The following is a 15131-nucleotide window of genomic DNA, read 5'->3' on the forward strand; positions in this document are numbered from 1 at the left end:
AGTGCTGGGATTAAAGGCGTGCGCCACCACCGCCTGGCATTTTATAACTTCTTAAACTGAAAGAAAAGTCCTGGTGCCTAGCACTGAGGGGGCTGAGGATGGAGAATCTCAGGCTGAAGGTCAACCAGGGCTCCAGGGCAAAAAAAAAAAAAAAAAAAAAAACCCTGTCACAGAGACAGAGACAGTGGGAAAGAGAAAGGCTAGAACCCAAAGAGAAGAAAAGGAACTATTGGTGGAATCTATGGAGACTGACTCTAACATAGCCTGGGCTACTAGGACTGAAGGTCTTGTTCTTTAGAGCCTCAGTTACTCGGGCTCAGGCACAGTCTCAACATGAGTCCATTCCCTTCCAGCAAGGCATCCATTATTGTAAATATTACCAAACTGGGCTCTTAGGAGTGATGAAAATTATCAGACAGGTATGGGAGATGGCATAATTTATTGAGGGGGAAATGTGGAAGCTGGTATAATTAATGCACAGTCGGATATGTACTACTAAAATGAATATATACTACAGCTCATTTCAACTATATAAAAAAGTCAGCCTTTCTAGGTGTGGTGGTACATGCCTGCAGGACCCAGAATTCAGTGTCCTCAGCTCCATAGTGAGTTTGAGAGCCACCTCAGACAGTGTCTCAACTGCCTCTTCCCCAAAAGGAGTGAATTACGAAATTATCCTACACAGTGAATGGCGCGCAGCAGTTGCCGAATGTTTACAAACGCTGGGAAGTAACTGTTTCGTTTGGCTAGCAGACCCTTCCGCACCAGCTGATCTGTGCAAAATTCTTTGAAAATGCAGCCGCCTTTTAGTAAGGACTGTTTATGCAAATTAGATCATTCCTCAAATGTATTTTCAAAAAACATCTTTTGTAAGATCACTGCTCCCATTGTCTTTGCCTATTACTGTTTTATTTCCCTTTGTGGTATTATCTGTCTGTGTGCGCACACAGAACCCATAGCTGTGCCTGTGCTAGAGTATCCCCCACACTAGCTGCGTACCCGCGATTCTTTCCATGTGTTTGATGCAAACACAGCTTTCCACATTCCTGGCCCCCACCCCACCCCCAATTCCTTGCATCAAAGCTGGTCCTGGTGGAGATGTCATGTGATCCACACGTTTGGAGCTCACTTTGCTTTTTTCCATATAGAACTTTTCAGTTTGTGAGCACATACTATTAGTCCCCCACAAAACCCTTCGGTATTACACTGCCGTCAAGAAGAGAGTGCTGTTACACACACTTCCTCCTACCATTATGTTAACATGTCTTAATTGTGATAACCTTCACTGTGTGCCAAGAGGGATTGTTTATCCTTTGCTCCTGTCAGTTTGGCAAGTTTTCATGCAGCCTCTGTCAGGAGTCCCTATGCAGGTGTCCAGATGGCTTGGGATCTGCTCTGCAGTTTTTAGGAGACAACGTCAATTCTTGTCTGGTAACTGCATAGACTCCTCTGTGCTGACACATACTGCATTTATGCCCCGTGCTGGGACAGTATCTGTTCAATTTTTTTTCACTTATGATTTATAACTTGATTTGGGGGTCTTTTGAACACCTCTAGGATACCAGGGGCTCCTGATAATCACTGATTCGGACCTGGAGCATAGAGGAAGCAGGCATGTATCTAGAATGAAGTCACTGACTGAGAGTGGAGAACGGCTCAAGGGGAAAGGACTTAGAAATGGGGAGAACTGCTGTGAGCTCATGCGAGACAAAGGAAGATTAAACTTGGAACAAGAATGCAACAAGAAGTGAAACTGATTTTAAAAAATGGAAAATTGCTAGTTTCCTGGACTGGTGAATAAGAGGGCTTTACTGAAGGCTGCTTGTTTTGGAGACCACGGTGTTGGTGGTAAAGTAGCTGAGGACCCCCCAAGCATGCCAGACACAAGTGGCCTTATAGGGAAGTGACAGTTAGATGCGTATTCACTTGGGTAATGGAGTTCTAGTGGACAATTGAATGTGTGATTCGATGCACATCTAAGAGCTGGAATGTAGCCTGGCAAGTAGAATGTTTGTGTCTCGTGCACGAAGTCCAGAGTTCCATCCCCAGTGGATTATATTGGTTCACACCTAGAATGCCAGCACCCTGTGAGGTAACCAGGAGGATCTGGGAACTGCTCGCTGTCACTCCTGGTTACACACAGAGTTCAAGGCCAGCCTAAAATACCAGAAACCTCTTTGTTAAAAAAACAACCAAAAAATAAAATTTAGTGAAAGAGAGAGAAAAAAAAAAAAAACAACCCACAAATCTAGAATGTAAGGGAAGGTCGGGGTTTGCTATGGCTTTAATAACCAAACTGATGAAGCCACAGGGATTACAGAACATGAAGGCAAAAAGGAGATGTGAGGACAGATGCTGGACCATGACCCCCGAGAGCATGTCAGAAGAATCCGCTAAAACTTTTGGCAGCCAAGCCAAGGAAGCAGGAGAGAGCATTACAGATGAGTACAGACGGAATAGCCAGCGCCCATGGCAGAGACCACATAGCTTTGCATTCTACCTTTCCCTCTTGCTAATCCCTGGCTACCTCCATCCTCTCCTATCCAGAATGACTTCGATGCCTATGATGGTTTGAACATGCTCGGCCCATGGTGGCACTATTAGGAGGTGTGGCCTTGTTGGAGAAAGCGTGTCACTGTGAAGGTGGGCTTTTAGTTCCTATGCTCAAACTTTGCCTGCTGTGGAAGAAAGTCTGGTTACCTGTCTCCATAGGCTGATCTCCTTCTGGCTGCTTCAGATCAAGATGTAGAACTCTGGGTCCCTCCAGCACCATGTCTGCTGCACGCTGCCATGCCTCCTCCCACCATGACGACAATGGACTAAACTTCTGAAACTGTAAGCCAGCCCCATTTAATGTTTGCCTTTATGAGAGTTGCCCTGGTCACGGTGTCTCTTCACAGCAATGGAAACTCTAACTAAGATAATGCCCTAGCGAATGATTTGATTCCTGTTCTACAAAGGTATTCAATCACTCTTGCCACCTGGAGAAGCCTTAGAGCCTGAAGCAGTTGTCATTCTCAGCAGGAAGGGGAGCTCGTAGAGTAGAAGTCCCCAGAGAGGATGCTGGGAACTGAAAAGATACTGAGTCACTAAAGTATGGACAAAGAAAAGAAAAACCAGAGTGATACAGACATTTTAATCAAGGCACCTCAGATTGCTTCTGTGGGGATAAACGCCTCTCTCTTCATATTTCAGACTCACTCTCCTGGTCTTTCCTTGAGAACCAATACTGTAGATACAGTGACACCTCCTAAATGACACCACAGAGCAAAGTAATCTCAGATCCCAACAGACCCGAGAGCCCACCCGATCTGTACTGTCTGCCGACCTCTGAAGTCCCAGCTTCTTCTCTTTGGAACTGGTGTTACATGTATTTACGTATTTATTTGGGAAGGAGAGGTAGAGAGACTAAGTGGGCACACGAGGGAGGTCAGAGGCTAACTCTCTGGAGCCTCTTCCCTCCTTCTATGTAGGTCTTGGGATAGAGCTCGAGTCTCCGGGCTCAGCAGCCTTTGCCAAGTCATCTCTCCAGCTCAAGTCCTAGCTGCTAAGTCATCTCTCCAGCTCAAGTCCTAGCTGCNCCAGCTCAAGTCCTAGCTGCTAAGTCATCTCTCCAGCTCAAGTCCTAGCTGCCAAGTCATCTCTCCAGCTCAAGTCCTAGCTGCTAAGTCATCTCCCCAGCTCAAGTCCTAGCTGCTAAGTCATCTCTCCAGCTCAAGTCCTAGCTGCTAGTCTGGACAATGGCAAGGGTGAGGTTTGCCTCCCAAGGTTATCTCAAGGACAAATGGAAGGAGTCACTCAGGTGCTCTGTCTGCCGGATTTTGGTAGGATAAGGTGTTACAGGAATCTCTCCAATGAGCCTGGAAAATGTGGCTCTTTCTACCAGAATTCCACGTCCCAAGTGACTGGCTTTGAGAAGATGCTTTTCTGCAAACCACTCAAATTCTTGCTGTTAAGGTCATCAGTATTCCCAGCACACAGCAAGGCTAAGTCCCCAAGTATTGGAAATTCAAGGCTAGTCTGGATTACATGAGATCCTGTTGTAGAACTGGGAAAGGCGGTCTGGTTCCTGGTTGAGCTAAACCCCAGTGACTGTAAAGGGACAGTAGGCAGTTCACCTGATTCCTGGAGGCCCAACCTTCAGTAGATTTTCAGCCATCTGTCACAATCATGTAAGAATGTCTCAAACCCCTCCATGGTGGTAGCCTCAAGACAGATCTCCATTTTAATGAGGTACCTAAAGGCCTGGAGGACTTAGCCAATAAACTCTCCTCAGACACTCCGCCCTGCAAAAGGTATTTAACCTCAGGCCTGACCTGAGAAGTAGGGTATAGTTTTACACATCTACTTTCCACCCTGACAATAAATGCCTTAAAACTACAGACTGCCTCTTTACACCGGGATCTGCTGTGGGGAGTCATAGAGAAGGCCTTTGCCTGAAGAGCCGCAACCAAGCCAAGCTCAAGCCTACAGCCAGCCCCCCCCCCCCCACCATCAAGCCAAGGACTCTCCCCCCTTTTCCCTCTCGGCCCCAGGCTAGATCCAGCCTGTGTCATCCAGTGGTGCCTGAGTGTCTGAGAGCCCGAGAACCAGATGGCCCAGCCTCCTTGCAGGCCTAGGGAACCCCGAGCCAGCTCTGGCTGTCCTTCGCCTCAGACTCCGCTGCCCCATCCGCGAGCGGTATCCCAGGGCTTCCCCATAATCCGACACCTGCTGAGCAACAGCGTGGGGTAAGCGCTGTCAAAACTCCGGTCCTGCCTCTCTCTCCAAGCAGCAGAGCCTTGTGGCAGAGCGGACACAGTACCCTACTAACCCTACATCCTGCCTATACAGAGAAACCCTGTCTCAAAAAACTAAATAAATGAAAATAAATAAATAAAAGCTGGGGGAGGGGGGTGGTGGCGCACGCCTTTAATCCCAGCACTCAGGAGGCAGAGGCAGATGGAACTCTGAATTTGAGGCCAGCCTGGTCTACAGAGTAAGTTCTAGGACAGTCAGTGCGACATGGAGAAATCTTGTCTTGAAACCCCCCAAAAATAAACAAAGATAAACAGTGTCCGTTAGTAAAATGCTTCCTGCACAAACATAATAGCCTGGATCTGAGTTCGGATCACCCACACTCACGAGGAGTAGTGGAAGAAGACGCATCTCAGCGGTTGAGGGTATCTTGGTGAAGTGGTGCCGCTTAGCCTGAACTGAGTATTAAAGTCACTAATAAAAACACTACGGTTAGATCTGTGTGTTAGAGCTGCAGTTAGCCTGATACACCTGGGAAGAATGGCCTTCAATTGAGGAGATCGCACCGCCCTCCCCCACCCCCACCCCGCCACCCTCCCTTCCTCCCTCCCGCGCCCCATGCAGCAATCAGGGTTTCTATTGCTGTGATTAAACTCCATGACAAGAAGCAACTTTGGGGAAAAGCTTCATTTCATATTCTAGCTTACAGTCCATCACCCAGGGAAGCCAGGGCAGAAACTGATGCAGAGACAGTGGAGGGATGCTGCTTGCCAGTTTGCTCCTCGTGGCTTGCACAGAGTGCTTTAATTATAGAGCCAGCCCCACCAGCCCACAATGGGCTAGGCACTCCCTTATCAATCACTGATTAAGAAAATACAATACATACTTGTCTCTAAGCTAATTTTATGAAGGCATTTTCTCAATTGAGAGTCCCTCTTCCCATCTGACTCTACTTCATGCCAAGTTGATAAAAAAAAAACAAAAAAAAAAAAAAAAAAAAAAAAAAAAAAAAAAAACACTATCATCAGATTGGCCTGTGGGCATTTTTCTTGATTGACAGCTAATTGATGTAGCAGGGTCCAGCCCACTATGAATGGTGCCACTCCTGGACAGGTGGTCCTGAGCTATATGTGAAAGCAGACTAAACAAGCCTTGAGGGCCAGCCAGACAGTGCCACTCCTTCATGGTCTCTGCCTTCAGGTCCCTGCCTTTGAGTTTCTGCCCTGACTTCCTTCTTTAATAGACTGTAACATGGAAGTGTAAGCAGAATAAACCCAGCACCCTCGGCAAGAAGTTGGACCTGGAGTTGTAGCCCCAGCATCACATCCTCTATTGTAGAGGATGGGACAAAGGAGAATGCTTGCTACCAACTTAGGTCTAGGCTCAGTGAGCGACCCTGTCACAGTGAATGAGGTAGAGAGTAACACAGAGGGACGCTGGATGTCTTACTCTGGATTCCCACTCGTGGGTACACCCCAGAACACATGTGTATATCCATCATATATATATGTACATGCACATTGTCTTAGTCAGCGTTTCTATTCCTGCACTATGTAAACATCATGGCTGAGACACAAGCTGGGGAGGAAAGGGTTTATGTAGCTTACACTTCCACATTGCTGTTCATCACCAAAGGAAGTCAGGACAAGAACTCACACAGGGCAGGGACCTGGAGGCAGGAGCTGATGCAGAGGCCATGGAGGGGTGCTGCTTACTGGCTTGCTTTCCCATGGCTTGTTCAGCTTGCTTTCTTATAGAACCCAGGATCACCAGCCCAGGATGGTACCACCCACAATGGGCCCTCCCACCCTTGATCACTAATTGAAAAAATGCCTTACAGCTGGATCTCATGGAGGCATTTCCTCAACGGAGGCTCCTTTCTCTGTGGTAACTCCAGCTTATATCAAGTTGACACACAAAACCGTCCAGTAAACACATAAACACTCATATACATGTGAAAATAGAAGGCACAGTTTATACTAGGTGTGTAATAATAGTAAGAACTATAGTTATAGTAAAAATAATAAGTAATAATAATAGTAAATAATAACAATAGTAAGAACTCACACTGGACTGTGAGAAGTGAGGAAGCCCTAGTGAGAGAGATTGTGCTAGATCTGTGTTTTGAAGAGGACTAGGGGCAAAAGGGGGAGCCTAAGGTTAATGCAATGAGGAAAAGCTTTACACCGAGGTCTTCAAACCTGGTGACACAGAGCAATGCCTCTTGGATAGAAACATATCCAGGAACACTTTGTAAACGAGCTCCTTAACACAGGTGTCTTTAGGGATCATCTGTAAAATATAATTAAGATATTTTGTGGATGCCCCCTGAAATGCATGAATACTATGTATGTAACCATGTTCAACAGTGCCAAGATATGCTAGAGTATAAAGCTGTAATGCATGGTAAGGATACAGCTCAGTGAGAATACGTTTACAAAGCCCCGAGCTGGATCTCTACCGAGGCATAAAATGGAACAGAGTGCACACCTATAGTCCCAGATACTCAGGAAACTTGAAGTAGGAAAATCAGAAGTTCAAGGGCAGCTTGGGCTACTTGAGACCCTGTTATCATAAAAGAGAAGAGTCTAGTTCCTCATGTCTTTTAGTATTAAGTGGGAAATTCTAAAGCATCTAGATGCCTAATAAGACCTGTATCTTATTTACACGTGTGTGTGGGTTTTATTTTTGTTCCACTTTAAAGAAGTAATCAAAGGGGAGTGGTAAGACAGGTAAATATACCAATATGTTTTCTGTAAGTATATTCACTTCTCCAATGGTGGGGGGGAGGGAGGAACGACTTTAATTACATAAGTGTAAAAAAAAGTGTTTGACTGACCATCCTTGACAAGATCTGGGCCTTTTGTGTGCAAATGTAATCCATGTTTACAGTAAGCTTAGATTTGGGGCTGATGTTTGAGCTCTTGTCTTTCAGCACATCCTCTGGAGCCCTGTGTCCTTTACACTGTAGCATCTGCTGGAGCTTGCCTGCTGAGCTTGGGGTTGGGGGGCGGGGCAGGAGGTCTTGCAACCCTCAAGAAGGTTGAAAAACTGTAGATGAGAACTCGTACCTACTTGAAATAAATTGGCTGTTCTGTGTTCAGAATCTGTGTTGAGGAATAGTTCAGAGAGAACGGCCAGGTCCCAGGGAATGGTGGGTCACAGGAATCTTATTATAGGGCTTATCTGTACACCCATGCTTACTTTTTTTTTTTCCCCAACTGCAAAGAACGGCCACTGGCTTGAGACAGGCCCAGTGCTTCCTTTATCCCAGCTCCTTTATGCTCCCCTTTTAAAGAAGCTGTCAAGTTCTCTTTCTGCAGCTGACAGGAAAGGCCAAATCTGGGATGCTGCAAAGCAGCACAAAAAGAAAGTTTTTTGTGTTGATGTTTTTACCAAGTGAGCTAAGGAGAATTTTAGAATCATGTAATTTACTCCGGAGGCATTTACTGTACATAGCTATAGTGATGGTAATTTCCTTCATTGTTGAAGTGAAAAGATAACCATCAATCAGTTGTCAATTGGTCAATTGCAGAAGTGATGAAAAGAACCCAGTTGGAACAATCACTTCTGTGGCTACCTAGACCATTGGGAGGCTTGAGAAAAGCATGGGAACTGGATTGCGTTTTTTAAAGGGATTGGGCCAGATCACCAGAAAGGTTAATGGGCATCACCGCCCGGTTAAGAATGGTTTTACCATTACACATTTTCAAACTGAAAAAATACAATTGAAACATGATGTTAAAGGTAAAAAATTGTTCACTGAGCTAGGTAAAAGGTAACCAACCCCCTCCCCAAACCCTGGAAATTACTATTCTCTTAATAAAGAAATAAATAATAACTCATTAATAACAGCAACACAAGTTCATAACAATGGTCTGTGCCATCTTAGCTCTGGTCCTAGGGACCTTGAAACAAGTCACTTTCCAGGTATTTTTCTTAAGGCATGGGAAAAATCAAGTTAATTTTAAATATTGGGCTTAAACAAACATCTTCAAATGATTTTGTTGTTAAAAGCCTGTGGGTATTCACATAAAAGTTAGGATAACAGTAGTTTTAAAAATCAGTAACTTGCTTGAACAGGAATGGTGCCTCAGGACTTAGTGCTGGGAATGTGATTTCCTGTCAATTTCACCTATTTCTAAGAAGAGAAATGTCATAGATTTATTCTGAGAGAGTCCCAAACACATCTTGTTGGGGGTTTTGTTTGTTTGTTTGCTTGCTTGTTTGGGGTTTTGTTTTGTTTTGTTTTTGTTTGTTTTTTCTTTGCTTTTTTGTTTTGTTTTGTTTTGTTTTTACTGTGGTAGGTAATAAAAAAGGATTACAGGCCCCTAGAAGGACACAGCATCATCAGTGTGCAATCCAGCCCATGGTTTCTTAGATACCGTATTGTCTATTCTGTTCCGCTATGTGAAAAATGTTGAATATCAACAATGGGTTTCAGTGCTGCATTGTTGAGTTTTGTATGAACTAATCTAGCTTCACTAAAAAAAAAAATAAAGAAGAAGAAAAAAAAGAAAAAGAAGGAAAGAAAGAAGAAATAAAGGGAAAGAAAAAAAAAAGACAGCTTTGAACAAAAGTCCACAGCCAGTGTGTTCCAAGTCCCTGCTCAGGGCTGACTGTGGCAGGGGACACTCTCCTGCTGGCTCTCTCTGTCCACACTTAGCTGGCTCCTGTCCTCAGGTGCACGGCCACACCCTTGCACCCAACCTTGATCCTCTGATGGGGAAGGTCCCAGGACTTGTCTGCTGGGACAGGCCTCACCCCCAAGAGCTCTGGGCAGTACTGAGAAGGTAAGGGATTGCGTGCGCAGCTTCTCTGCCCGGGTGGGCTGGCCTAGCTCGGAAACTTTGTGGAGAACCATGGATCTTTTAACTTCTACCTCTCTCTGTTCTCCTCTTCCTCCTCCTCCTCCTCTTTCTTCTTCTTCCTCTAGCAAACCTGACAGATTTCTCCAGAACAGTGGCCATCCATGGGATGAGTGAAAGCCTCTTTCTATTCCAGTAAGTAATTGACTTGTAACTAAAAAATTGTCGTGGCTGCTGTGTCAAGTGCAGGGTGAGTGGCTGCTGGCACAGGTGCTGCTTCCCCTTTAGACTGGAAAGAAAGGGGGCTTAACCTGTGATTAAGTTTCAAGTCAATTGACCTCAACATGATAGCACATAATTCTCCCTTACCTCCCGAAAGGCCCTGGTTCCTGCTTTGACCCTGGGTCTGACACCTGTGCTTTTAATGTCTCCCAGTGCAAAGGCTAGAGTTGCTCTTTTCCTTTAGAAGTAAGTGAGAAGATAAAGAGCCCAGGGTGAATCCCAGTGGTATGGACCATAACCATCTCTGAAATAGTGCTCTGTGAGCTTGTTTGTGAGGGGCTGGTTTGGTTTGGTTTGGTTTTTTGGTTTTTTGTGTTTTTAGTGCAATAACTCTAACTTCATGGAAATTATTCTTGTACAGTTTTAAACTCTGATTTTATAGACAAATTTCATGAGCTGCTAGGGTTACACAAAGTCTGGATCAGTGAATGGCAGGCAAGCAAGGGTGTTAGGAAGTTGACGTAAAGTGCTTTGGAGTGCTCAACTCCGATACACCACACTGCACGAGCTCAACATGATACACCACACTGCACGAGCTCAACTCCGATACACCACACTGCACGAGCTCAACTCCGATACACCACACTGCACGAGCTCAACATGCCTCAATCTTTGCTGATTTTTTTTTTTTTTTTTTTTTTTGGAGCTGTAAGGGGAAATAGCAACATTGTTTCTCTGAGTTTCTACAAACGGGCTCAAAGTCTATTTAATGTCTGCTGGACGCCCCACTTGAATTTTGGAGTCAGGGGGATACATACTAACCCAAAGCAAAATAAATCAGTGACAGCTAAAATTACTGCTCTCCATTCCTTTTACAAAGACCAGATGCATGCTATGATTTTCTGTAAGATTCAGGCAGCTCCAGGCTTCTGCGTTTTCCTCTTTTTCTTACCATGGGAATTAAAAGTGCACGCTGATGGTGGCTACTCAGCCTCATTTTGGGGCCAGGCTGGGATGAGCTGTCTGAGCCATTTCTGACCCTCTGCTTGCAGCAGCGAGCCTGAATTCCCCCCTTGCTTGCCCATCACTGTCAGTCAATTATAGGATTGAACTGAACCAGAAAATCTGGTACAGTCTGGTAATTAGTACAAAGGGTTTCCAGTCTAGTGTGAAGACTGAGATGCAGGAGCCCCAGCAGCCCCAGAAATCGTTTTGATTGGACATGGACATTGCTTTTTAGTGCTGCCTGGTGACTTCCTAAAGATAATACCTCCTGCCCTACAGGTCTTCCTTCAAGTACATTATGGGCCTTTTTGAAAGAGTCGTGTGTGTGTGTGTGTGTGTGTGTGTGTCTGTGCATGTGTGTGTGTGTTTCCTTTTTTAGAACCCACTTCTCCCATTTTTAGACTGTCATTTTTACCTATCAAACAGACACATTTTGACTTGCCCAACAAAGAACCAAGTTATCAACACTCGCAGAAGCTGACGTTTTTAATTCAGGCTTCATTATGGCTTTGAGTTATGACAGTGAAGTACAAAGACATTTTAAGGGGGTTTTTTCATTATTTTTTTAAATCCAGAATTGGGATGTTTATCTTTCTTTTGTAGTCATGCTTCCCTCTCTATCTCCTTCTTGGTAATATATAATTAGTATTATCAAAACCATCAGCTATCATCCCTTTTGACTTCTAACCTTTATTTTTTTTAATGCGTCTCAAACTAAAATAAGAGAAAAAAAAACCTTACATAACCGATCTTAATTAACTATTTTGGGATTGTTAAAACAAGGACACATTTTCAAGTGTGAATCTCTTAAAATAGAATAAGAATAGGTAAATAACATTTCTTGGTAAAATAACAGTGACAAAATTAATCTCGTGAAAAATATTTCAGCTGGAAGTGTGGTTGTACCATGTTTATTTCAGCACACATTTTTAACTTATATTCTAGAGACTTGGGCTTGTTGGCAGTGCTGGTTTGGGATACATTGTGGATGTTTTAGGGTGATATATATATATATATCATATATATATATGATATATATATATATATATATGCATAAGCAAGCATGTTCTTTGATTCAGAATCACAATGACCTAATCTTATATCAGATAAAATGAAAGAGTTTGGTAACCTCTCAATGTGGCTAATGCCTACCTCCAAAAGATAGATATATCTCTATGTAAGAACAAATTGGAAGATGCTGGGTACAAAATTGCAGAACCAGCAGGGTCCAAACTAAGACAAGCAGAAAACACATGGTTCTTCATTTCCGAGACTCTTGTCTTTAGAACAATCTGCACAGCGATTCCTTCAGACACACGTGTGTCCTGAATCCTCTAGAGGAAGATTAACCCAGGTCTTGCTGGAGCGTTAAGTACGTGTTTTATTCTGTTTACCTTCTTCAGAAAATGGCTGGTACCACGCCTGCTGGGGAGCCTTACATCTCTGACTTTGCTATTGCATTTCAAGAAGGTTAATGTCGCTTTTGTAGCTCTGTCAGAAGTAAAGCATTTTCCCAATAAACATGTAGTGATTCCCAAGGCTGTTTGTGCAACAGCGATTCTGCTGAAATACTTCTGTATTCATTTTCCCATTGTTTATTAATCATAACACAGCGTTATGCTTTGAGAATGAGCATATTTATGTAATTAACACTTTTTGTTTTTAGCTAAACCTTGCTCATTAAAAACTAAGAGCGTCTCAGAAAACAATATAAATAGGCAACTTCTCTGGGATGATATTTACATTCATTTTGAACTTGCTGTTAGGTTTACATGTTCAGCCGTACCCATGAATTCTCTAAAGCACATTTGGGGAATAGTTCCCTTATATATTTTTTTTGTATACATCTAAGCTATATGTTGAAATTACAAAGGTGCTGGCCATATGTAGTATAACACAGTTCTGTACTTGAGAACCTGAAGGTGGCTCTGTGTAAAATTCCTGGAGCCCACAAGCTTCAGTCTAAACACATTCTGTGTCGTTTCAATCTTATTCCAAGAGGCAAGAGCCAAACTTTTTTATGTTTCCATTTTTTAAATCAGCACATAAGGTGTTAGGTAGCAGACTAACATGGTCCAAGAGAATGTGCTGTTATTGGTCTCCTTCAGCCCATGGCCTCTACCCCATTCCCCTTCTGCCTTCCTGACCCCCCTATTCTTTCCACTTTCCTAAGAGTACAAGCTGAGAAAAACCTTCAAGGCTATTAAGCATTGTGACTTTCAAACTAAGTTTTCTTGGGGACACTGAGGCTGTCGAGAACAGAAGGCTAGTAACTGTTTGGTCCCTTAAGCTCAGTGAACCTGTGCTGTTGTCTGCTGAATGTACATGCGAGGTACAAGATAAAGAATTACTCAGACCGTCACCTTAGACGTGGGAGTGCACAGCAAACCCAGGATTGTCCACAGAGATGGTGACACAGTCAACTTTGGTTCTCAGTCTTGGACTGTGGTGGACAGTCACAGGTCATTGTCTAGACATTCTGTTACTAAAAGCACACACTGAGGGAGAAATAGCCCTGTGCTCAGAGTCAAGACATGAGCTTGTACCAAATTCAACCCTTTGCTTCAGCAGGACTATTATTTCTGGGTGCATAATTGTGTTATTAAAGTATTGATCCATCTTTTTTTCCCTAGGAAAGTAATATTTTGGAGATAATTCTTAAAATGTGAGTGTGATTTTTAAAGGTGACCAACATAGGCATTTTAAAGCACATGGCTCATTGGTCTTAACTGGTAGGAATTTTTTTTTTCGAAGTGGAAAATTTTAATTAGGACTTAAATTCAAATGTAAGAAACAGAGAATAAGTTAAGGAAAACTGAGTTACAATTTTTCCAAGAATGCATTTGATGAAATACAATTTCCATAAGCCTTGCCACATGACAGAATAACATGGTATATTTAAGGACATAAAGCACACTGTCTTTATCTAGGCAATTCATAGTGAAAGTTGGAAAATACTAGAGAAAAGGGGTGTGTGTATGTGTGTGTGTGTGTGTTTTCAGAAGTGAGTACTCTGAATTATATAATATATATGTATATTATATTTGTGTGTGTGTATATATATATATATATATATATAGTTTGTTTGTATATGTGTATTATCACCCCAAACTATGTCATTTGCAAGTTTCATTACATATATGCACACACAGCTTTTGTGCAAATTTGCTGCCTTAATTCTTCGAGCCTAATATTTTATCAAACACATTTCGGGTAGTTCTTGATTTGAACCTTTGCAGATAAGCCACAGCCCAAACAAAAAGCCCTACCAAGTAATTTTCATATGATTTATGTCAACTATGTGAGGGCTTACTCATCTTTTATCTTCATCTTATAGAAAGGAAATCCCATTTATTTACTCCCTCAACAAATAGTTAAGCACAGAGCTCAGGTGCTGGGAGTCCAGGAATCAGTTAAGTAAGCAGAGCCCATCACCTACAGTCCTGGCAGAGTGGGGGAGTGGGACCGCGGATATGAAGTCAGGAACAGCTCAAACAGTTCTGGGTATTTTTGGCATTTGTTGCTTCATCTGGCTGTGTTTGTTTCATTGTTCTTGTTGGATTTTTTTTTTATTTGTTTGTTTTGTTCTGTTTTTTTTTTCCTGACTCCAAACTGAGAGAAAAGAGCAGGTGGGCTGGGGGGAGGGGATACCCACCAGTGCAGAAGGTACAGCCTGGTGGACCTCCTGAGGACCACTTATGCACCAGGAGATACCTCTGAGATTCTTCGGTGGTAATGCAGGAATGTGTGCATTGGTGGCTTGGAAGGCAGATATGAAGGGGGAAAGGAGGAAGCTCGTGGGCACAGCCCACTTCTGACCTCATCCCTTCCCCTTCCAGACTCCTTAGCTGTGTTGTCCTTCAGACACAAAGAGTCCTTTCAGGGGCTGGCACAAGACTTTCTTCAGTCAGAAGCCTGCATACCTTACTTGTCTGTCATAGCTCAGAGAGTCTGGTGATCAGATTCAGTTCTTGGTGGTACCATGGGCCCTATCTCAGACAGAAAGTGTTTTCTCTGACTGGTCATCCACAGGTCTCTCTCGAGCTGTAACCTTCACTGGGGTGGCAGTGGGGTGTCATATGAGTGACACACAGTGCAATCGGACCATGAGCAGTTAACTTGTGGTCTTCAGACCATCTTCATGTCTCTAGAACATGAGAACAGAAAATGTGGTGCTTTCCAGAGAAGTTTCTGGAAATGGCAGGAGAGTTCTGCCTTCCTGTTGGATTGCTCTCTGGAGATCATCAGAGGCAGAATATTTACTCCTGTGGTCATACTTTTGCTCAGAGGCTTGAAAAACTGTGGAGATTTCAAAAGTCAAAAGGGCACGGTGCTCATAAGTGAAAGGAAGTGAGTCCC

General features: G+C 43.5%; 1 protein-coding gene across 9 annotated transcripts in view; it reads left to right on the forward strand.

Annotated features, from left to right (window-relative positions):
* The window catches only part of LOC115030650, a 575682-nt gene that overhangs the window by 435090 nt on the left and 125461 nt on the right, over positions 1–15131 (forward strand). The window contains exons 1-2 of one of the 9 annotated variants that reach the window (XR_003836254.1): positions 9353–9530; positions 9674–9740. The exons of the other annotated variants lie outside the window; for them this stretch is intronic. The gene's annotated coding sequence lies outside the window, so the exon portion shown is untranslated. Of the gene's footprint in view, positions 1–9352; positions 9531–9673; positions 9741–15131 lie in introns of those variants that run through there. 9 annotated transcript variants of the gene reach the window in all.

Source organism: Mus caroli, chromosome 3, assembly GCF_900094665.2.
Source record: "Mus caroli chromosome 3, CAROLI_EIJ_v1.1, whole genome shotgun sequence".
NCBI classification, from domain to species: domain Eukaryota; kingdom Metazoa; phylum Chordata; class Mammalia; order Rodentia; family Muridae; genus Mus; species Mus caroli.